This window comes from Hippopotamus amphibius, chromosome 9, assembly GCF_030028045.1.
Source record: "Hippopotamus amphibius kiboko isolate mHipAmp2 chromosome 9, mHipAmp2.hap2, whole genome shotgun sequence".
NCBI lineage: Eukaryota > Metazoa > Chordata > Mammalia > Artiodactyla > Hippopotamidae > Hippopotamus > Hippopotamus amphibius.
The window spans coordinates 70682965-70708093 of NC_080194.1; the positions used below are offsets into that span (position 1 = coordinate 70682965).

The 25129-nt window shown below is 48.3% G+C and overlaps 1 protein-coding gene across 1 annotated transcript in view; it reads left to right on the forward strand.

The window, feature by feature from the left end:
- The first annotated feature begins 6537 nt into the window (after positions 1–6537).
- The window catches only part of TENM4 (teneurin transmembrane protein 4), a 732935-nt gene continuing 714343 nt past the window's right edge, over positions 6538–25129 (forward strand). The window contains 1 exon segment of the mRNA XM_057747430.1: positions 6538–6925. The gene's annotated coding sequence lies outside the window, so the exon portion shown is untranslated.

Here is a 25129-nt window from a genome sequence, read left to right on the forward strand (position 1 = left end):
TTTTTTATTTGCTTTGTTTGTTACATTCCTGATTACCCCTAGACCAATGGCTACAGCCCTCTAGACCAATATGCAGTTCTAATAAAGGCTGCAGACATCCAAGACTAGGAAATGGATCTGATTTAGCTTTGCAGAAGACCAGCAGCTGCCACCTGATCTACCTGGTGTAAATAAAGGCAAATCCACAGGAGTGGCAAAGAAGTCTGTTAGGCAAATGATGAGAAAAGAGGACAAAAGTTGTCAAGAAAGGAGGATGCATCCTCTTTGGAAAGTATCACATGGCATTCAGCATGCAAGAGGAAAGCTTTAGGAGAGCTGTTTTGAGGAAACCATTGCCACCAGCTCTCAGAAGGAAAATGTTATGCAAGGGATGTCAGCTGATACAGCACCTCTCTGCTGTGAAAGTAGGGGCTGACCTAATCAGAAAGGATGCTTCCACTGTGGAATTTTGCCAGCTTGTCACCTTTGACCATAGCAGATGCTGCTTTTCTCTGATCAGTGTTTTCCCTGCTATCTGGGAGCAAATGTCAGTGAAGGAACACAATCAGAACCATTACGTGCTCATCTACATCTCAGCCCCACTGCCAGGACCACATGCCCTCAAGGCAGAAAGTATAGTTAGTGTGGGATGGAGTAAATTCATGTAGAATATCCATCTTTCACAAGGGCATGTGTATACATACTCACAGACCCTCTGCCACTTTAAAGGGGTGGGAGCCCACATTCATTCATTCATTTCACAAACACCTACAGAACACCTACTTTTTTTTTATTTTTTTTTATTTTTTTTTTATTTTTTGGGGGAGAACACCTACTTTTGTGCCAAGCATTGTGCTTGGTCACCATAACAGTGAGCAAGACATTCATGAAACTTACATTGCAAGTTAGGCAAATGTTCAAAAAACTAAGTAAAACAGATGCATACACAAATAATTGCAGCTTGTGAAACATGTGATGTAGCATTTGTTATGGGGTGCAATCATGGAAAGCAATGGGATGGCCTATTCTAGACAAGATTAACCATACCGTAAAATGTACTGCAGTTCACGGAGAGCTCACTTCACTGCTGGTACCGTTAATTCCATCCATCCATGCATGCATCCAATACCATATGGAGACTAAGAGCCTGGGCTCAGAACAATCCAAGTTGGAATGTGGCTTTGCCATGTATCAGCCATGTGACCTTGGACAGATTGCCTTCTCCATGTCTGAGTTTTCTCATTGATGGAATGGGGGTAATAATCATGTCTACCACATGGTGTTGCTCTAAAATTTAAATGCGGTAACACCCTCTGCTCTGTCCTGGGCACAGTGCTTAATACATGCTAGCTATTTTGTTATTAGCGTTTGCTTTTTCACTCAGTGAAGGATTATTTACTAAGAACCTCTAAGTGCCAAGTACTCTGTTGCAGTGGGGACGGGGAGAGAGAGACAGAAACCAACCATTTCTCTAAAAGAGAAAATTTCTGTAAATCCAAGCAGAGGCTTTCCCCTTCTATTTTAGCAGACACATTCGAAAGTCATCGTTTACCCCTACATACCAGCTTTTAATTTCCATCAGACAGAAAGGTAGCTCACAGGTTAAACTGAGCAAACTGTCAGAGAATAACACCTAGCCTCACCTCTTGTCTTTTAAAAATGGGGTTGTGCTGGAAAAGGCACTAGGGATTCTGAGAGCTGGATTCCCATTCTGATTCTATTGAGCCAGAACCACATAAGCCTCAATTTATTCACCCTCCCTCCCAAGTTATCTTGAGCATGCAATGAGATAACAAACCTTGGAAGCCCCAGAGCCACACAGAAGACTTTCCAAGAATGTCCCTGTTCTTTCTTTAGTTCTAGCCGCAGCTCTGCCTCTCTAGGTCCACCTTCTTCCCTTGTAAACTTCAAATAACAGGATCCCAGCCAGGATGGGTGCAAGGCTTGAGTGAATCAACAGATGTGGAGGGCCTTTCAAAAGGTGAAAGGGCTATGCTGTGGAAGGTGTTATTATTATTGGGTTGGGGAACCTAGCCACGCAGTAAATATTTCCATGAGATGAAAAATCACAGATGCTGGGGGAACCTAACCGGGATGCCATTTACAGCAACCTTTCCAAAGAATAAGAGCATCCTCGGGCCTGCACTTTTCTCTCTCTCTAATTGTGAACATTTGATGGTGCTTATTAGTGGGTATCCAAATCCTATGCAACCAGCCTGCGTACTGATGTAGTATCAGACAACAGGCACGAAACATTGCCCATTGCCCCTACCTGCCTCCTTACTTGAAATACCTGCTTTCTGAAACAACAGTAACTGCTGGACTATGAAAAGAAGTGTTTTTGCAAATAAATACATTTCCTAATTAAAATTTGCCCTTTAAAGACGTACATTTTCTTGGCCCCATTATAGGTTTTCTTTTCCTTGTAACATACCACAGAATCAATAAGGGCAAGGCAAACATCTTTAATATATGCAGTTTCAACAGCTCTAATAACATATCTGCCTGCCTAAAACGCCTTCTCCCCCTCTCCAGCCCAGCTGATAATTTCCCCTGATTTGTTAAATGCTCTCTTATTTCACTCTCAAAGATAAAGCTTAAAAGGCAGTTAGTCTACAGGGGGAGTGGGAACGGTGGATTGAAAAGGGATAAAGTGGAAGAGGTGGGTCACAGTCACTTTCCATTTTGTTAATGACAGCTTTTAATTTTTTGTTATGAAAGTAATGAATGTTCATTGTGGGAAAGTTAGAAAGTTTCAAAAAAGCATGAAGAAAATATATTACTCATAATCCTATCACCCAGAGGCAACCATTGTTAATATTTGGCATGATTTTTTTTCATATTTTTCTCCACAATGATTTTTATGTAGTTAACAGTTTTGAAGTCTGCTTCTTAAAAAATTTACATACTAACATTGGCATTTTCCCATGGCATAAAAAACTTTGCAAAAGAGAAAAACTTTGGAGTGGCTGCATAATATTTCAACAAAGCTGTCCCCCAATTTACTTATTCTAGTTGACCATTTAGACTGTTTCCATTTTTTTCCCTTTATTACAAATAATGTGCTGCTACCTTATTTAATCTACTGTTGTTGTTGTTGTTGTTTTTCTTTTTGTCTGGGTAATACATGGGGCTGGCCATTTGGAGAGTGTTAGGTTGAATTTTACAGCAGTGTTTCCTGTGGCACAGAGCAGCCATACAGGTGAATCTCAAGCTAGCTATAGAGTTAGATTACAACATGGCAAACCTCCATTTCCTCCTGAATTTCTCTGGACGCTGAAGTGACTATAGAGTCGCCCTCCACCCAGGTACCCAAGCTTGAGAATTAGGAGTCATTTTGGATTTCTCCTTGCACACCCCATCCAACCAGTCACCAAAATCTGTTCATTTTACATCCTCCATCTCTCTCAAATGTCTCTCCAGCCCTCCCCTCTCAAGCCTCACTGCAATTGCCTTAGTTTACCTAAATGACCTAAATGAGCACCTCTGATCTTCCCAAGCCACTCCCTCTAACACATTTCTTCACAGTGCTGTTAAGATCACCTTTTTCAAATACACTTAAGATCACCTGCCTCCTCTAATTGAAAGCCTTTAATAACTCCTTGCTCCCCACCAACCCAGCACCTGAGCTTTCGGGATTCTTGAGATCCTCAGCTTCCTTGAGGCCCCTTCAAGAATCAACCCAACCTACTGCTCTAGACTCTACCCCAGGCGACCCCTTCACATGCCAACTCCACAGCCTTAATGAGTGCTACATGCTTTTGCCCACATCCCTGTGCTATTACCTTTACTTAAAAAGCACTTCCTCTCCCTTTACGATCTAACAAATTTTCTTGCCTTCGAAACTCAGCTTGAAAGCCACCTCCTACAGGAAGTCTTCCTTTACCAACAAAGATCTGGTTGGGCATCCTTCTGTGCTCACAGTCTGCCCATTTCTTAGGCGGAAACCCACCACACTGTGCCTCTCCTTGAAGATGGGGATTGGGCTTTGTTCATCTTTTTAACCACTAAATACTTCAGTTAGGTATTTCCTTAAAACGAGATTCTTCTGCATACCCACGTTAATTATCAAAACCAGGAAATTAATGTTGATACAAACTATTACCTAATCTGCAGACCTTATTTTAAGGTCTGTCCCATTAATGTCCCAATCTAGGACCACATGTTGCATTTATCATCATGACAACTAAACGGGTCCTTTAATCTGCAACTGTTCTGGAGTTTTTGTCCTTTAAGACTTTGGTATTTTTGAAGAGAACATGACAGTTATTTCACTGAATGGTCCTCAGTTTGCATTTGTCTCATGTATCTTCATCATTCGACTCAGGTTATTCATTTTTGGCAGGAATACCACAGAAATGATGTGATGTCCCTCTCCGTGCCTCACATCAGGAGACATATGATGTCTATTTGCCATATTCCTAATGATGTTGACTTAGTAATTACTTAAGGTGGAGTGGGCCAGTTTTTTCAACTATAAAGTTAATGTCTTCCCCTTTGAAATCAATCAAAGATACTTTGAGACTATGCAAAATATCTTGTTTCTCCTCATACTTTCATCCACTACTTTTATCATTTGGGCCTCTGTTTTCTCATTGGTCAAATGAGGTGCATAGAATCAAGAGTGAATTCTAAAATTTTCACTCTCAAGGATCCCTTTATTCTGCCGCCTACCCCACCATGGGCCACATATTTTGAAAGATTTTTGTCCACCATACAAGTGGCATTTCTCAAGGTATATGTGACTCATTTTCCTATTCTACCTTTGTCACACATGTCTACTGCACTGTACACTCACAAAGGCAGGGCCTGTTTGCCTCACTACTGGATGCCCAGAGCCAGTCAGGATGCCCACCACAGAGTAGGTGGTCAACAGATATTTGTCAAAGGACTGAATCTGACTGCCAATCATAGCGTATCCCTAGCATTTGAGGTCTGCAGCGAGGACACAAAGTTGATAAATGTTATCCAAAGACAGAATCTACATTTCAGTTAGTCTCAGAGGCTTTTGTAACTGGTCAGTGTTCAGTGATCATGAACAGGTAAAAAACAGATTGGACAGAGTGTGTGGAAAACTCTCACCCACTCCTACCCTCATCCCTCTCTTTCTGGGTTGCCTTAGTTAGGAGACGTTGAAGGGGCATTCCAGCTCCCCAAGTTTATACTGTAATCTCTGATGCCTGTGTAATCAGTGGATGGCAACTGGCTAGGCAGTCTCCTGATCACACAATCGAGATTTTAAAATATCCTCGACCTTGTTTCACATTTTTATGACATTAGCGTTGTCACACTTCCTCCTTCATTAAGCACTGGAGATCATGGAGATATAATGTTTCAGAAGATCATGATGGAAGTTTTAAAAAGGGTTGGGAGGGAAGGAAACTAACAATTGAGCATCTCCTGTATGTCCAGAGCTTTCTTTCCTTTGTTCTCTCTTTTAATCCTCACCATAACTGATGAGGTAGGTGTAATTATCCATTTTACAGATGAGAAAACTGAGGCTGGATAAAGGGTAATGGCCTGCACAAAGTCATACAGCTAGCATGCAGCAGAACTGGGGTGGGAATTTCTCCCCTAAGCCCCAGCAAGTTGCTGCTGCACCAAGCTGCCTCTCCCATCACATAAAAATGCCCTTCTGTTGGAATTGTGCTGGCGATCACGATGCAGACACGCGAAAGGCAGAAATCTCCTGGACTACATTCACTGCAGTTGTTTTTTTCTAAATGATTGTTATCACGACTCAGTAGCTGTTACCATGGTTTTGGGGAAGTTGTCCGAGGAAAGAGGGCTTTTCGCTGGGCATCTTGCGTGCCTGAGGAAGGAACTCAAGTTCTCAGCTCTAATCACCTCTGGCTGTGCTGCAGCGGCGAGGGCGACAGAGACTGTCCCTGGAAAAGTGTTGGGGGCGTAAAATAACAACAGGGAGTCGGCTGGGAGGGGGGCCGCGCGCCCCACAGAGACCCAGGGACAGGCGATGGGGGCGGCGGGAGAGGGGAGAGGAGGCCAGACAACTCTGCAGAGAGATGGGGGAGAAAGCCGAAGCGGGAGGAAAGAGAACAAAAGGCAAGAGGAGAGGAAGTCGAGAGAAGTCGGGACGAGAGAGGAGAAAGTTTGAGAAAGGGGATGAGAAAGAAAGCAAGGACGGTGTAAGAAAAGAGGAGACTGAAAAAGACAGTAAACTGAGAGCACTCGGAGAATTCGAGAAGGAAAAGGAAATAGGAAGGAGAGAAGACGGAGAAAAGCGGAGAGAAAGGAGAGAAGGGGAGAGGCGAAGACGTTGGCGAGAACAGAGAGAGGGCTGACCGAGAGGCGGGTGAGCGGCCCCGGGGGGACGCGCATCACCTGCGTGGCGCCCCCCCGCGCCGCGGTGCGGCCCTGCCCCCAGCGCCCGTGCGCCGCCGCTCGCCCAGCCGCGCAGGATTGGCTCCCGCCTCCCATTCATGTAACCTGCGTGTGTGTGTGCGTGTGTGTGTCTCTCTCGCTCGCCCTCTCTGTCTGTGTGTAAGAGAGCGAGGGTGGGGGACGGAGGCAGGCAGGCGAGCAGGCAGGGAGGGGAAGACGGGGAGGGAAGCTATTAAACACACACACTCACACACAGGCGCGCGCGCGCGCACACCCGCCCCAACCCCCCAGAAGCCTCGGGATTGCAGCTGTTTCATGTGGGGCAGCAGTGCTGGCAGGGACGCCGGCCGGGAGCGGCCGGGAGCGGGAGCCGGGCGTGCGCGCGCGGCTGGAGACTCGCTGGGGCTCCGCTCCCTGCGGGAGCTATTGTTGGTCTCGCTGGAGCTGAGCGCGGAGCCGGGACTTGCTCCTTCCTGGGCGCCCTGCTCGGGCACGCGGAGCCGAGGAGCCTCGCCGCCGAGAGCGAGAGGAGCCACCGGCGCGGCGCCTTGCCTCTCTGCTGCCCTCCTCTCCGCTTCCCCGGCAGCGGCAGCCTGCAGCCACGGTAAGGCGGCGCGATCCGCTCCACGGAAAAGCGCCTTTGGGGACCGCGGCGGCGCCTCGCCCGCTCTCTTTCCTCTCTTGCGCTCGCTGGCTAGGGCCGCGCCGGGGCAGCTCGCCCGGGTGCCCAGGGCTCCGGGAGACGCTCGCCCGCTCCCCCGGCCCGCACCGAGGGAGGCAGGGAGGACAGCTGGGGCGCGGGTTGCCGGCGAGGCGAGCCGGTCTGCAGACCGGAGCCTCCGCCGCGCAGTCCCCAGAGCCCGCCGCGGACTGGAGTCTGGGAATCAGGGCTAGGGGTGAGCAAGGAAGTAGGCGCGGGCCGGGGTTCGTCGGCCTCGGCCGGATCCCCTTCCTCGCTAGCCCCAGCGTTCACAGCCCCTCTGCAGAGCCGCCCGCCCCAGAGCCCCGGCGCCGCTGGAGGAGCCCGCGAGGCGGCGCCGGGCTCCGGGGCTGCAGCCTGCCCTGCGGGGCGAGCGCCGGCTGCGCCGGCCTCGCGCGCGCTGCGGTTGGAAAGGAGAACCGGGAGACGCGACCCCAGCCCCGCGCCCTCAGCAGCCGGCGCGGCGCTCTTCTCTCCTAGCCTGCCGCCCTGCCGCGGCGTTCACGTTCCCCTCCGAGCAAGTTGAGGCAGCGGCCGCCGGGTGGACACTCGGAACGCTGCCGGGTGTGTGTGTGTTGTGTGTATGTGTGTGTGACTGCTTGCACCCCAGCTTCGGGGGAAATGTGCTCTGGGATGAAATATGATCACCGAGGTCCTTAGTCATTTTCCTCGCGATTTAAAAATGTAGTCTTTATGTTGGAGGAGCAGACGGGAAGGTAGTCTCGAGGAGTGTGTGTGTGTGTATGTGTGTGTGTGTGTGTGTACACGCAATCAGGGAATACACAGTCAACTACTGGGGCGAGGGGAGGTTCAACTGGTGAGTCCTCGTTGGCGGGGCAGTGGGGTGGGCTTTGCTGGCCGCTGCCCGCCCTTCTCTGCCCTGCCTCCGCCTAGGCGAGGTTGGAAAGTACTGGAAATTCAACTGCGTGGTCTCTAACTTTGGAAACTGGCTCCCCTTTCAGGGCGAGACATTAAAGTGATTTGTGCACCCTGGTTCATGTGGACAAGGGTATTATTACTAGATGGGTTACGGATCCCTCTTCAGAACCGCGGCAATCCCCCGCCCGGTCCCTTACCCCCTCCTACCACTAGCCCTGGCGAGAAGGTTTGTGGAGATGCAGCTATCTGTAAGCCACCAATGCGACCAAAGCGGGGCGGAGAGGCAGCCTGGGTTTTGCTGGGTCCTGCTTGCGCTCTTGGTATTTGACTAGCCCACGAGATCGCTTTGCTGCTTTTGGAAGGCGGCGGCGGCGGGGCATGCTCCGGATTCGAGCGCCGGGCTGAGAGAGTGCCCATGTGCTGAGCTGTGCGGCCGCGCACACTGGAAGATCTGCCGAATGGCATCGCGGGCAGTTACATAAACTGCCTCAGTGATTACCCGGAATCGTGATACGAGCCCCCGGTTCGCGAAAGACAAGCCCGAAAGTTTGCGCGCTTGAGAAATGTAAGTACCGGGGCGCTCCCAACCCGGGACCGGAGAAGAGAGACGCCCCGCATCGGCGCCCACTCCTGCTTTGGGCGTTGGGTGCTGATGCTGCTGTCCCCAAAGAACTGGTGATCGAGACAGGGACTGAGAAAAGGTTCTGGAATTGATCAGAGAGAAAAAGTCGGTCAGAACTCAGGGTCCCTTGAGTTCGCAGGGACCAAGCCTCCCCTTGGGGGTGTTGGGAGGCCTTGCAGGGAATGCTGTATTAGGAAACTGGATTTGTGTCCTGGGGAACCCCAAAGGCCCCATTCTCTGCTTCTCCAAGCGCCTCCTCCCCATCTTCCACACGCAGTGCCCTTCTTGTTCAGAAACCTGCCCGCGATGCGACGCCTGGTCCCCCTCGGAGATGCCAAGCATCCCAGCAATGCAGGCCCACTCTGGCGCGGGGTTCGGAGGGAGAGTGCTGGCCTCTGCCAGAGTCCGCCACCATCAGGTACCTGTTCTTGGTTTCTTTGGGCTAGGCCGGCGCTGATGGGATGGGGACGGGTGCCGAGTATATGGCTTCCGTCCCCCTCGCTTCTCTGCTACGCAGACAGCAGTTTGCTTCTGTTGTGTTTATTCTCCACATCTCTCTGCCTCCCCTTGCCGCCTGCAGCACGTTGATGGGCTTTGATAGAGAAACCATAGTAGTAGAGTGTTTTTAAATCTTGTCTTTCGCCTGTAGAGGGATAAGCAACCCCAGACCTGGCAGTGCCCTGCAGATCGCTGAAGTCTGGGGCACAGTGGCCCTGAGCTCCCTCCTCCCGCAGTCGGGGGGTGGCGGCGTGCACGGGTGGGGAATGTTTTGTTTTTGCCACATTCCATCGTCCTGAAATCCTGCATCCCCCCCGCCCCCCGAAATCCCGGGTCTGTCTGAGTGTGTTCCGCGCTGTAAAATAAATCCTCCCTCTCGCAGACCTGTGGGGCCGTTCGGATTGCCTGCCGCTGCCATGATCCTTAACAATGCTATTGCAAAGCTCGTGCTCGGCTGGGAAAAATCCCCAGGTGCTGGCCGGCCTCGCCTTGACCTTGCTGAAGGCGCCTTTAACCCGGCTGCCTGCGGGGCTGGGGCCGGGCCGCTGGCGTCCGGGAAGGAGGAAGGCACCCCGGCGGGGCTGGGTTCGCTCCTGGGGCAGGGCGGGAATCGGGTCGCGGCCGAGGCTCCGCAGCAACCTGTTTCCCTGCGCTCGGGGGCGGCGCATTCCCGCCCCTCGCCTGGGCGCTGGCCCCGCGCTGCCCTCCTCCCCGCCGACCTCTGGCCGCCTGCGGGGTCCTCGGTGGGCTGCGCGGGTCGAGGCCCTGTAGCGCTCCCCGCGGGCGTGTGCCCTTGGGCTCTGGCTTGGGGCTCCTTGTCGTGGAGCAGAGCCGCAGTCCGCGCGAGCTGGGCCGCCGGGTGGGCGGGGCCGGGGCGGGAAACCCGAGCCGAGACCGCCGCGTTCCCGGCCAAGTTCCAGCTCCCGGCGCGGCGCGGAGTCCCGGCCGCGCGTCCCTCCCCTCTCCCCGCCCGGCCCCCCACCCTCACCACCCCCGGCGCGCTCCGGGCGCCCTGCTGCTCAGCTTTGCAGAGCTCTCTTCGCCAAAGTTACAAGAGATGTTTTCACAGGTGGTGGCGGTGGAAGTGTGTGTGTGTGTGTGTGTGTGTGTGTGTGTGTGTTCGCGCGCCCGCGTTTGCGAGGGGAGGTGCGCGGCGAGGCCAGTCATCTCGCTCAAACGAGATTCCTCTCTTTATAGACGTTATAAGGGGACTTTGAAAAAGAATCTGTTTTCTCTGGTGACGGTGAGGATGGGAAGTCCTTTTACCTGGTGGAATTGGACCAGTCGGAGCTGATTTCCTGGGGTCAACGTGTGTCTCCTCTCGGCCCTGCTTTGCGAATGTTTGGAGATTTGGACGTCCCCACGTTCTTCGGGACTTAGGACATAAACGTTCATATAGTTTTAGGGGACTAATTCAGGGAAGGTATTCCTACTGCGTGTCTTTAAGTGAGTGGGGGCAGGGTGCAGGTTGGTGTGTGAGTTCGCCATCTTCTGTGGTGGGGAAGTTGTCAGGGATGAAGGGGTTCAGTTTTCGAGAGATCTCTTGGATGCATCTGTCAGCATCCTAGTATCAAGGCCTCTCTTTGGAGGGGGGGGGCGTTGAATGGGGGCAGTAGGCCAATGAATCATCCTAATGGACTGTGGGGGGAAAAGGGTCAGTCTTACTCACTGCGGGGGCCCCGGCGTATAACCAGAGCTCAGCCTTAAAAAGAATCACAGAAGACAGTTCTACAAGCGAAATAAATGAGCTGGAATATGAGGTAGTGAGCTCCGTAGAAACAGGTGTTGTAGTTTTAGAAGGCTAGGTATTGTAGGAGTGGGTGATTTGGATCTCCAAAGGTTCTCCTCCAATAGATCCGACTCTAGGTGGTAGAATCGCCTCAACCCTCAGGGGGTTTTGTGGCAGTAAATTGATAGGATGTGGCTTTAACCCCTTAATTTCCTGGACGGGAGTCATGACTCTGTGGGCTTAGGCAAGTTACCTTTGGAACTTCAGTTCTCTTGCCTGTAAAATGGGAATATATTGTCTAGTTTACAATACTGTAAGAATTAAGGTCCATAAAACCTCTGACACACTGCAGGCCATTCACAGATGGTCATTCCCTCCCATCTCCTTCATCCCTTTGCAACATTGTGCATTTGAGGGTGGGGGATGGGCAGGGAAATCAACAGCCCCAGAAGAACCAGCAATATTGCATCCACAGTCTATTTAAAACCAGCTCAAATGCTTGAAACAAAAATATCTTCTCTTTTCTTAGAAAAGTCATTTCCAGTTTTGTTAGAATCTCTCCCTCATTGAGTCCTTTTTTCTGGCAGAATTACATCGTCCTGCAGATTGGCAAGTTACGTAACCTGATATTTCCAGATCAAAAATTACAAATATGGGAAAGAAGGTGAATAAGAATTTAAGATAATGTTGGGCAACGCAAACAAGGGACTTAGTTTGAGATGCCTGCTCACACTCTTTAAATGTCATAGAGGTTGACAGAAAATGAGACCTACTAAGCACACAGTACAGATCCTCACCTGGGTACTTAGCTGCCTACCTAGTTCTACTGAATGGCTGCTCTACCTGGACCCCAACCCTCCTGCTGTTCCTGTCCCAATACATTCACCCACATCCATAAATGTCAAAAGTGAAACATAAGAACAATGGGATTTAAGTCACCTCTTTGCAGGTTTGATTCCAAGAGCCTAGCAGGCTAAATCAAAGTCAATTTCAGATCTAAAGGACTGATTTTTACCTGCTTTCTTACATGGTCTATCAGCCTGGCTTATTTTAACTGAAAGCTAAATTGCTCCATCTTTGCTTTGCGCTGACAGACTGCTATGGGGGCCACTTTGAAAGGAACATATGCCCTAGTTCCCAGGAAACCAAGCATGCGTGGATCCCTGAATTTATAGTTTTCCATAAGGAAGGCTTCTAATGAAACTGTAAATGTAGAGTCTTAGTCCTCTGTGGGTTATATATTTCTTTGTCACAGTTTTTTCCCTAACTTTTATTGTCTTTATTGTAATTACCAAAGTAATATACGTTCACTGTAGCAAAGTAAAACAATATAGAGAAAAACAAAAAGAAAATGTTTCACCCTATTTGGGGTTGTACCTTGTGACTTCTCTTTATGACTGTAGAAAAAAATGAGATCATAGTTACAATATTTTCAGTGCTTATTTTCCTTTAATGATAAGTCTTTCCATGTTATAACTTCCCCCTCATGACGACATTTTTAATGGCTACATAGAACCCCGATATTTTAACATGGCATAATTTAGTGGAACAGTGCCCAAATTTTGACTTTTCGTTTATTTTTAGTTCTTTTTTTATTATTATCACAAAGCTGCAGTAATTATTCTTGTATACACTGTGCAATTTTAGTATTTCCTTAAGATGAATCCCTAGAAAGTGGGATTGTAGGGTCAGAGGCATATGCCATGATGAGACTCTGTCACATATAAGAAGCAGTAGGGTCCGCTGTGATTTCTACTTCCTCTTTGAAACCAGAATATGCCTGCTTACTTTGCAGTCGCTTACAGGCTTGGGAGCCTAGGTAATAGAGGGAGGTAGGGGTGACAAACACACCTCAAGCAGGGGTTTTACATAACTTTGAGGTGTTCTGCTAAACCCATAGGCAAATCTTTTTTCCCAGAACATTTTTCTTCCCTGGCAGTCTTCGAATCATCACTCTCTGTAGCCCTTCAGCCAGCAATGGAGTTGAAATATGTAAATATGTGTCTCTGTATTGTAGGTGAGGCTGGCTCCCTGGTGAATGACAAACAGTTCCTCGGAGAAGTGAGTGTGTCTTTGCATTTGGATTCCCTCTCCCTGCCCCCCACCCCTTTTGTGGTTCAGAGGCCTTAGAAAAGCTTACAAAGGAAACCACCCCACTGTAAGCTTATCGCCCCCCCCAACTCCATCCTCCACTGCACAGCATTTATTGGGAAAATCAGCCAAAAGATCTCACTTCATGGTCCCGGGGCATAATAAAAAAAAAAAAATGCCTATATGCTGTTTCCAAAGTGGTAGTAGTTGGGCGCTACTCTTGTCCCATCCTTGTCTGGGCCAGTTCAATCTGAGGATGTGTTTGTCAGCCTTCCTCTTTCACGAGTCAGATTTCTGTGACCCAGAAAAGATTTGTTCCCTGTGGTTAGATGACTTGTCATCTGACAAAGGGTTCCATGGAGCCAGTGGGGGAAGTCCAGTCCTCCCATTTCCAAGGTGTCTCCAGGCTCAGCAGGAGACATCAGGAGTTCCTTTAGATCGGATAGAGAGGTCACCTCAGGGTTGTTTGATGCTGTGGTCACCATAAAGGAAACCCGCTTTACTGGTCACAGACTCTGAATTCTGACAAGTGTTTAGATGCTGCCTTGATACTGACACCACTCCAGTCTCACTAGGGAAGGTGAGGGAATATTTTTGTCCTTTATCGCATTCCGCACATCAAATCGGGACTTTTCTTTCATTTGGAAAATGAAAAGGAAACAGGACATCAATGTAGCAGGATCTCAAGAGCAGGTGTGCAGTGCCCCCTTCTCTCTGTCCCCTGAGCCCTGCATTTGCTTTGCAGATGGATGGAAGCCCTGTGGCCTGGACCCACAGTGGGGAAAGGATATCAGATGCAATTGATTCATCATTAAAATTGTCAAGAACCTTAGGTTTTAAGAATGTTTGTCTCATAATGAGCCCGTTTTATCACTGTGGCTTGATTGTTGATTTCAAAAAGTTTGGTCTTTGAAGTCTTTGAAAGTCAAACCAAAGAGCTGGAGCTAATATGTATGGCTCCAGGGAAACACTTGCCCATTCCTGGAATCAGTTTCCCTCTCTAGATAATTAGGTTGCGAGAGGAGAGGAGAGTAGATTTGATGTTTTATAAGCTAGTGCTTCTCAAACTTAAATATGAACACACCTTACCCAGGAATCTTGTTAAAATGCAGGTTCTAATTCAGTAGGTCTAGAGTAGTTCTGAAGATTCTTGGGGCCCAAGAGTCTGCATTCCTAACAAGCTCCCAGGGGGTGCTTTGCTGCTGGTCCATGGTCCAGCTTGGAGTAGCAAGGTTTCAAGCTGCTTCCTACTCTGACATTATTACAGAAAGTAATAATAGTGACCGCCAGATGTCAGGGGGAACTGTCTTGTACTTGTAGCTTCGTGTGGTAAAGGGATGTGTCCATTCTTGCCTTTTGTGCTTTGAGAATTGGCATCTTCATTTCTGCAGACAGGGTGGGGAGGGACACTGTCAATCCTCTCATCCTGTGGTTGTCCAGGAAGTAGAAGAATGGGGCAGGAGCAAAACAAACGGAGTGCCTTCCATGTGTCAGGTAGCTGCTGTTATCGCCATGTTCAAGATGGGAAATGAGCTCAGTAAGGCAAGCCATCCGCCTAGGGCCACACACCCAGGCCCAGCATTTGATCATACACCTCTCTGGCCCTCAAATCTTATTTTTCTACTTTGTAACTTTCTAGAATGCTATGTAATTAAAACTGAGTGCTTAGCAAAGTGTTTCCCTTCAGAGGTGCTCTTACTGGGCCTACTTTAGGAGTGGATCAAGACATTGAAAAATTTGCAATTTGTTCAAGTTGGTTAAATATCCACCCTCCCCAGTCTTGTTTGTATTATTAATCTACTCATCAAACTGTGACATCAAAACCATTGTGAAGGTAAATTTCATTATTTTCCGATTGGTGGAACCTTTCAAATAAGAGGACTTTGCATCGATGAGAGTCACAGTAGAAGGATCTGGTTCAGAGTGTCAGAGAAACCAGCCTTTTACTAAATAAACCAGCCCCCTGCTTTGGCCTCTGGATGAGTATTAGTCGTTGAAACGTTTTATTAACGTGCAATTATTCTGAGAACCAGTCAGCAGTACAGCTCTTTGCAAACATTAATTAGCTGATCTTCATGTCACCCCCACATGGCAGATAAATAACATTAACCCTGAATCTGAGAGAACAACAAATGGACACGCAGCCATGAGGGTAGAGGAAGCAAACTCTTGCCTTGCAGGGAGGATGGTAGCGGTAGGTGGAATTAGGGCACTCCATGATTTTGTCACTTAATAGATACTGGGTGGTACACTAGGTACTCCAGAGCCGTGCTGTGCAAGGTGGTGGTCACTAGTCACAATTTAGGTTACATTTAATTAAAATTAAATCACTTTAATAATTGATTTCCTCAGTTGTGCTAGCCAGATTTCAAGTGCTCAGGAGAGGACAGTGGCTCCTATATCAGCACAGATATAGATAATTTCCATCATCACAGAAAGTTCTTTTGGACAGTGTTAGAGTCTTGGGATGATCAAAGGCTATTGCAAAGGTCCTTACCCTTCTGGAACTCTCATGTAAAATATCCTAAAAGGATACCTGACATTTAATAACCGTTATATAACCCAAGCTATGGCTGGGTCCTTCTGGGTGGTGGGTCCCTGGAGCCCAAAGACTGTAGTTCAAATCCCTGTTCATCTACATTCTGGTTCTATGACTAGAGGTAGGTTATTTAAATGCTCTGTGCCTCTTTGCAGATTCCATTTTTACTTATTAGCCAAGATTATTTGTAAGACAACGTTGGATTCTGGAGAGAGTGCTGGGAGACAGGTATTCTCCTTTGTTGCTGGTGGAAATGCAAATTAACATACCCTTTTAGGAAAGCAATTTGGCAATAACTGTCAGTAATCCTAGAAACGCTTATTCCCTTTATTCTGGTATTCCAATTTTAGGAATCTAGCCAAAGAAAATAATCAGAGATGGGCAGAAAAGATGTAAGAATAAAAATGTTCATTGTAGTGTTATTTATAATGGTGAAAAAAGAAGAAAAACAGTTGGATTGGACAAGTAAAATATGGCAGAGCCAAGCAGTGGGATATTATACAAAGATTAAATGTTGTTTCTGATGTTTTTCGTGACATGGGAAAATGCCACAATAAAATTTATGTTTAGAGAAATACTAAACACTCTACTTTTAAATCCCAAATATATTTTTCAAAGCAAGCATTTATTGAAACAGGGCTAAAAAGAAGTAGACAAAATATTAAAGGTTTTAACCTGTAAATTAATATAATTTTTGATAATTTTGAGAGAATCGTTTTAGCTTTTTCCTCTAAATTTTGTTTTATTTTTATTTTGTTTTACTTCTTTGTTTTTAGCTTAACTAACCTATGCAGTTCGCCAGCTGTGGGCCCCACTGGGGCCCTGTGCTCTCCTCTGTGCTGCGCAGTCAGGGACTCCCAGCTGTTCCTAATCTGGCCTTTCTAGCAATTTGGAATTTCTGGCTTATCCTTTCTACTGTTTCTCTGTTGTCAAGGCCAGGACGTGCTTCCTAGCTCCCAACCTGAACTGCTTCTTATGGCCACTGAAGTCAGTTTTTATGTGCACGCGCTCTGAGGTGATTCCAACTAAGCAGCTTGTAGTACTGGGAAAAACATTAGCTTTGGAGCCCGAAGGAACTGGGTCAGACCCTGACCCTCACGTCCTGGCTGTGTGGCCTTGGGCAGCCCTTCTGGGCCTCAAAGTCCTCATCTGTAAAATCAGGAAAGCAGTACAGCTCATCTCACATCACATGGCTGTGAGGATTAAGTGTTCAGTCAGGAGAACACCTGGCACACACAGGTAAGTAATGACGCAGCTGACTTTGGGGCCAGGCATGCAGTGCCATCGAGAATATCAGCCCCTTTGTCCCCCAAGATGCTCTCTGGAGGTTGACAGGATCCCCGCCTTCCTGATGAAGGAGTGGGACGTCTGGTGGTTGCAAGACTCTCATCCCCGTCACACAGGTTTGGGTTTGCAGAGCTGGGACTCAACTGATGCCTGGCTGATGCTGAGTCGTGTGCCTTCTCTGGTACAGGCTGGCAAGCTCTGTTGCTGCCTGGGCCGTTTTCCTTTGTTTATTGGTTTCCCTGGGATGCACTTCATCCTAATCCTGTGTAAACCCCTCAATGTTTCCCAGCCCTGCACTCGTCCCTCTCAAGTCATAAGTAAAGCGGACACTCCTTTTTTGTAGGTTGAATGGTAAACCAAAAAGATACCTAACAAAAAAGTAGTCCTGATAGAGTGACAGAGGCAGGGTGGCTCAGCCTAGAACCACGTTCTGGGAAGTATCCAGGACCCTGCAGTCCAGCTCACTTTTTGCCATCTTGAAAGATGTGCTCCTCCACTTCCCCTCTTGGCAGCTTGAAAGAGGCCCCAGATTTGTGGATAGCCCCACTGGCAGTTTGGATACTTTATTTCTTTGGGACCTTGGCAAACTGCTTAATGTCTCCACGCCTTAGTTTCCTTATCCATTAATTGGGGATAATGATTATTTGGTAGGATTGTTGAGAGGATTATCATGACAGATTGTGGCAGTTTTGTGAGTCCTTGTCATTATTGAATGAGCATCGTTATTTCCAGAGCCTTCAAAGTAACTTGTTGAGGGCCACCTAAGTCAGGAGTTCTTTTCCCCCCACTGTGGATGGTTCTCCCATGTACTTCAGTGAAGTGCTTTTTAAAGCAAGGCAAGACAATAGTCACTGCCAGTGGATTTGGGGTTGAATTTGCTGTTTGTCTCCTGGTAGCTGTATGAATTCAAGTAAGTTGCTTCTCTGAGCTTTCAACATTTTTTTCATTAATAAAATGGAAAATAGAAGTCTCTACCTCAAAATATTGGTGTGGGATTGGTGAAGCTGGTACAGTGCCTGACAGGCAGCATCTTCTGTGTGAATGGTAGCTCTCGGCATTGCTATTTTTCCTTCCTGTTATCTCCTTGCCCACTCACCTCCTGGTCCTCTGGTTCTTGCTTCCAGAGCCTTGGCTGAACTGTCATCACAGTTCAACTGTGCACATAAGGGTGTGTGTGGAAGGAGTCAGGGTGCTGGGAGGGTTCAAGGAAGCCTGTTTCTGGTTTTTGCAGGTCAGACTCTGAGAGAGCCTCTGGCATCCCTGCCTTCTGAAAATGGAGGTGCCTGTAGAAGTGGACAAACCACAGGGCTCTAGATTTAGACCAGCAAGATCCTGGTTATGATTCCAGCTCTGTCCCTTTGCCACTCTGCACCAGCTTGGTCAGAATCATCCTCTACCTGCTTCTCTGAGCTGCTGTCAGGTGCTAGATTTTGTGTTTCAGCACAGCGCCCTGCACAGTGGATCCCAGCCTTGGCTGTGCCTTAGAATCACCTGGGGACTCTTATCAATGACCAGCACCCCAGCCCCACCTCAGAGTGCTTTACAAAGGCTCTGGCTGGGACCCAGGTGTCAGAGCTCTACAAAGCTCCCCAGGGGCTGCCAGGGCGTAGCCGAGACTGGGAAATGGTGCAGAGTGCAGCGCCTCATGACATGTTTGTTCCCTCCCTTCTTCAGAGAAGAGCTAAGGGATCCTGTGTTGAGGAATTTATGTATGAGGCGGGTGACCTAATTTATCTGAGCCATGGGACTACGGATATAGCAGTCGAGGCTTCTTTCCACCCCTTCCCTGGGCCTTCTGGCAAACTGGGGCATCTGGGTCAGAAAAGTAGCCTGTCCTCTCGTTCCAGCACAGTTGTGTTCTGAGCTCTGGAAAAGGCCTAGCCCTCGCCTGGAGATGTTGTGATATTGCTTTGACCTGGTTTTGCTCCTTTTATGTTCATTTCTGGGCAGAGTCCTATTAACTATTCATGCACAGCCCTCCACCCAGCCAGCGGGGGCTCAGGATTCCTGGGTGGCAGAGGGAATGCCTGCCTGATCCTTGTCTGCTTCCTGTGGATACCAAGGGGGGAAGGGGGAGCTGGGAGGAATTGGGAGATTGGGATTGACATATATGCACTATTGATACTTTGTATAAAATAGATAACTAATGAAAACCTACTGTATAGCACAGAGAACTGTACTCAGTGCTCTGTGGTGACCTAAATGAGAAGGAAATCCAAAAAAGAGAGGATATATCTATATGTATAGCTGATTCACTTTGTTAATACAGTAGAAACCAACACAACATTGTAAAGCAACTATACTCCAATGAAAATTAATTAAAAAAAAACAAAAGGCTGATGAATGGGAATAGCTTTCCAGGGCTGGTGCCAGAGACTTGACATGGCCCAAGGGCCTGGAGACTGTGCACTTTTGGATGGTTTGGGTGATTTTTACATCTTTTAGATAATTAATATTTATTTGAAAAATCCTCCTACTTGAGATCATCTCAAACCCACCCCAAGCTGGGAAAACATGTTGTGTTCTGGAGAGGGCCTTTGAAACTTAACATGCATGGGCACTGCCTGGGGACTCTTCCAAGCACAGGTTCCAATTCAGTTGGCGGGAGTGTGGGCCTAAGCCTCTGCATTTCTAATAAGCTCCCAGGAGATGCTGATGCTGTTGGTTCAAGAGCCCACAGGTTCTAAACCATTGATATTCTTTCCTGCTCGCTCCTCCTTCTCATCTCTCCAGGTTCAGAACTACCATGCATGGAGCGTCACAGTGAGTGGAGTCTGTCAGATTCGTACACCTCCTTGTCAGTATTGTGGTGGCCTCTGTGGCGGCATTGGCATTGGGACAGTAGATATAGTAAATAGTGGTCATTTTCATAGTGTCGCAGAAAGATTCCAGTTTGACGTATTGTCCTCTCCAGGCTTCTTTTATGTCCTCAAACTAATTAAACTTCATGACACATTGTGGAATAGGTAGCGATTTCTATTGCTAGGATAAATATTACTTTGAAAATTTTATAACATTTATGTTTTTATTTGATTTTTCTCTGATTACACCAGTAGTACATGTAAACAATAGAAAATTTAAAAAACCTAAGATAGCCCAGAGACAAATGAAAATGACCCATTATCCTGCCATGCAGAGGTAGTTCTCCCAGCATTTTGTTTTTCTCTCCAGTTTTGAGTCTACATACAATCCTACTCTCCCTTCCCCACACCCCATCTCCTACCATTTGGAGTAGATTGTACGTGTTGTTTTGTAACCTTAATATATCATATTTCTCCATGCCATTACATTTTCTCTCCAAAATGACTTTAAATAGCCATGTAGTAGTCCATCATGAGGATATGTTATTATTTGTTTAACGGGCTTCCTGTTGTTGTTTTCAGTTTTTTACCACTGTTAGTAATGCTGAGATCAACATTTTAATGTGCTTGTCTGTTTATTTCCTTCAGCCCAATTTCTTTCCTTGAAATTGCTAGGTCAAAAATTATGCAGCTTTTTTTTTTTTTTTAAGGCTTTTGATATGTGATGCTAAATAGTCCTGGGGAAGGATGGAGCCCATTTTAAGTTCCCTCTTGTCTGGTAAGAGTTAGATCAAGGAAGTTATCATTCAAGTTTTATGTGGGGAGCTGTCACTCACCAGCAGTGCCAGGGTATCACTGGGGACACCCAGAGCAGACGTGCCCCGGTGGCACCCCAGCTCCTGGCCAGCGTGTGGAACAGCACACATGGCTCAGTGCGATGGTCATTGGGCTGTTAGGGCGACCAGGACCACAGTTTGCCTCCTGGATCTGTGAAGGTGTCTGTATTTGTGAGGGAAGAGGGAAAAGGGGAAGAAAGCTACTAACACAGTGTCTCCCAAACTTTAGGCTCATAATCAAAATATACCTAGAGCCTGACCATTCCCACCGCCTGCACTTCTGCCACCCTGGTTGGAACCCCATCTTCTCGTATCTGGAGGACTGTGTAGCTTCCCTCACTGGGCTCCTGCTTCTGTCCTGTCCTTCGCCCCGGCACTTCATGCTCAACACAGCAGCCAGAATGACCTCGTTAGGATGTGAATCAGAACACGTCACCCCCCTGTTCAAGACTCTGTAGTGGCTCCCTGTTTGCCTTGGAGTAAAGGTCAGTCCTTAGATGACCTACAAATAGCTCCTCTGTGGCCACATCTCCCCTGCATCTCTGACCTCACCTCCTGCTTTGCTGGAACACGTCAGGTCCGCTCCTGCCTCAGGGCTGTGAATGCTGCCTGGAGTGTTCTTGCCCTGGACCTCTCCATGGCTAGCCTCCCACCTCCAAGTCTTTGCTCCTCCATCACCTCCTCCTCAGGGCCCACCCTGACGATGCTGTTGCATCCATGCCCCCCTCCCCTGCCTCCCGTGTTCCAGACCTCTCCTACCCTGCGGTATATTTTCTTCTCGGAGTTAATACCATGTGTTATGATTTTAACAAGATCACTCTGGCTGTTGTGTTAAGCATAATCTGAGGGCAGAGGTGGGGCAGTTTGAGGGCAGAACACGCTATGTAATTTACTTCTTCGTTATGCATACGGGCTGTGGACATAAATAAAGACCACCCAGCTGAGAGCAAGCAGGGGCTCGTTATTTAGAGCCTGCGCTGTAACAAGGGAGTCAGCCACCAGCACTTGCCTCAGTGAGACTCAAAGGCAGGCAGGGAAGTGGGAAAGGTGGACAGTGAAAAAAGGGAGGGCTTGAGGGCTGCTGATGGGAGGCGGTTGGCCTGGAAGCTGGGGACGGACCATCTTCTGTGATTGGCGTGGGAAGTATATTAACCTCTCTCTTATTGGTCCTCAGGTGAAAGAGGGGGCAAAAATTAGGAAAGCTGGCAGGTTAGTGACCAAGTCCTGACCATGGAGGGCTGGTTGCTGCAGAGCTTGGGGGTCAGAGTTCTGTTTTCAGGTGTTTGGCTGTTTTCCATTTGCCTTTTTCGTCTGTCATGACTATGGTGAGTCTCCACGAGGCAGCCATCTTTGTCTTTTGTTCAGTGAGGTAATCCCAGCGCCTAGGAAGTGTCCGCCAGTAAGAGCCTCTCCGTCGTCGCTGAAATGTGTGCTGCGTTTGGCATACATGACCTCATTGAGTCCTCACAGCAAGCTGAGGTCTCGTTTTTTCCCATTTTCCAGAGGAGGAAAGGGGGCTCAGAGAGGTTCGATCTCTTACCCAGGGTAAGGTCACCCTCCTCTACCAGTGAGTCAGGGAGCCAGAGTTCCTGCCCAGACCTACCGGACCGTAAAGCAGATGTCCATCTCCAGGAGCTGTTTGTGGTTAGTCCACAGGACGTGGAGGGGTGGGTAGCTGTCCACTGTCCTTTGTGGCAGGAGCAAGATACATATCATCTTCAGATGTCTCTGAATTTTCAGTTAAAACTTTTAATAGAAGATGTGCAGCCTCTCCAACACCTGCCTGCACTGATGACTGGTGCCTTGTAGCTAAAATTAATTAAGCTTCCTAGAAGGAGAATTTCCCTTCATAGCCTGCCCCTGAAGGTGGACATAGGCTGGGAATTCATTCTACACCAGAGTTTGGATGATTGTCTCAGGCACCAAACAGGTTTCTAAGGCCCCCACATCAGGCCTGGTATGTGTGTGTGTGGGGGGGGGGGGGGCGGGGCGGGGCTGGAGTTGGTGGGGGGAGGGAATGCCTATCATTTACAGCACATTCTGGGAACTTTTCAAGTTGAAGTGTTGCCATGGTAACTCTCGAGGTTGTCATTTCTTGATTTGGTGTTGTCACTCATCTCAGTTTCCCATCCCCTTAATAATCATGGAATTCAAGTCACTTGTTTCAGAAGTGGACCCCAGAGGCAGGCAGGCAGAGGCCACAGAGAGGAGATGATGTGGGGAAGGCCAGCAGGTATCACAAGGGGAGCCAGGTCCAGTGAAGATAGTTAGGCCATTTGATCCCTACTGTGTGCTGCTCCCCCTACTGTGTGCTGAACATCACAACTCTGCTGGGCTGACTTGTGATGCTCAGTCACCAACTCTGTGAGCAATGGAGCCAGGATTTGAATCTGGATCTTTCTGGCTCCACATCTATGTTCTTGTGCTTCACCATTCCAGCAGTCAGGAAAAGCTGACCAGGACTCTAGGACTGGTCTCTTAGGAGCTAACCAGCAATCTTTCCCCAAGGGCTCCAGGGGCCGAGGTAGGCCAGAGCTGGGTGGAGAGCTGGCTTCAGTTCAGCATCAGGGAGAACATCCTACCAAGTATTGCACTGCCTGTGGAAGGAGTGAGCTCCCCGTCATGGGAGGAGTGCAAGCCAGGACTGTCAGGGTATGGAGGAGAAGCTTCCTGCAGGGGTGGGAAGCTGGACTCACTGTCCTCTAAGATTCAGTTACAGAGTGGATGGCTCCCTTTGGTAAGGCTGCTCATCTTGATCTTTGGCACAGTTATGGAGTATCCTGATTAATCAGTCCCTTAAAGCTTGCTGAGTGAGCTGTGACCTGCAGTAGGTGTCATTCAGGACAGAAGGGCAGGGGAGTCCACTCAGACCTCAAGGTTCTTATGATATAGTAAAGGTATTATCAGATATTGTGATTTGGAGAGTCAGGCCCATCTTGTTTAAATCCTGGCTGAGCCATCACTGGCCCACGTGTTCTCCACTTTGGCACCATTGACTAGATGATTCTCTGTTGTGGGGGGGCTGTCCCTGGTTGAGATCCACTGTGCTAGTTTGTGTGACCTTTCGCAGACTCAATAACCTCTCAGTCTTAGTTCCTTCCTCTTTAATATGGAGTAACAAGATGTGCTTTCAGGAAGAAAGGGAGTAACATTAACCAGGTCTCCAGCACAGCCTGGCAGCAAGGAGACACATCTGAGAAAGACCTCTCACACCCAGGCTGGCTGGGGGAGGCAAAACAAGAAGACGTGTTTGGGTCAGACATGAAGGATGACAACATGTTTTTCAAAAGAACAAGAAATATTGCGATAATATTCCTTCTCTTTTCTCTGTCCTCTGGGGCTTCGTCTCACTTGCTGATCACTGCCTTCTTCTCTCCCTCAAAGTTGGCCAAAAAGACTCCCTGAGACCCTCAGCTCCTGGACGCATTTGGTTTGATTCTGGCCTCCATTGAAGCCCCTGCCAGCCCCTGCCCTGTGCGGCTCCCCACCACCCGGCACGTGCACAGATGTTCCCCCGTACCTGGAGCAGGCTGGCGACAGGCCCTTTTCCCTTTCTTGTGAAGTATGAATTGGAAATTTGTTTCCATGTAGCTCCCTTGAAAAAAAAAAAAAAAGCCCTGAGTAAATGTTCAGATCTGGCTTGGAGGCGACAGGAGCTACAAATGCAGCTGAATATTTCATGAAGACCTTTTCATACCACAGGCGCTGCTCTTATGGAGGGGGTGGGGGGAGAGCAAGCTTGGGAGTCAGGCCCTGAGTCTTTGTTGGAGCTTTAGGGGGGACATCCCTGAACTTCCCTGAGCCTCAGTTTCCTCATTTGTGACATGTACAGGCTTTCAGCTGATTGGGGATCTGTTGTGCGGGTGATCAGAGGCAATGTAGGTAAAGTATCTCTGACAGGGTGCCTGGCACATAGGAGGTGCTTAGTAAACATTAACTCTTTAGTTGGATTCATCCTGTTCTCTTCCCAGAATATGTGTTTTTGGGAACAGCATAGTCCTTCTAGGTGACACAGGCCATGGCATGGGACCCCTAGAGGGATTAGGCTCAGGGCAGCCTACCAGCCAGCTCCATTGAACCTGAGCTTTGCGATCAGACCCAGCATCCTTGGAGAGCTCACAGAAGGCAGGATATAGAGAATTCTTGCTGCTCCAATAGCCAGGCATACTGTCATTTCCAAACTAAGCCAACCTATCTGAAGGCTGGTTTAAAATAAAGCGGTGACAGGCAAATACCTTCCTGGTCTTTGTTCAAAGATGAGTGATCAGAAGAGCAAAATAGAAGCCTGATGAGGCTTACCTGCCCGAGGCCCAGGACCCAATCTCAGGCCAGACCCCAGCCCCTCCTGTTCCTCCCAGGGAGGCAAGGTTGCTGTAATGAAAACAAGAGGAGTGTGGTGTTTTGTAACTATTTTTATACCTACATCGGACTTGATGTTAGTGCTTCTGAATTATTTATCATTTTTCTTTCTCAGCTGGCCTCTCCAGCAAGTTTCTCTCTCAGGGTGGAGGGAGTTGTTATATAGGAAACAATGGAGGCAGACAAACACGGACTGCAAGGCTTCTGCTTTCCTAGGGCTGGATGACATTATTAGGTATCCTCTGATGAAGCAGGGGCCTCATTAAGTTTAGGTGGCAGGTATTCTCATCCCCATTTTTCAGACAGGCAGTGGAGGCTCAGAGAGGATAACTAACTTACCTAAGACCACACAGCGGGAAGTGAGGGAGTCAGGATTCAAATTCAGGTCTTTCTGACTTTAGAGTTGGCTACTTCGACTGAGATGGGCTCTTTTCTCTGCTGTCCTTTACCCTCTGGGGTGTGTGTGT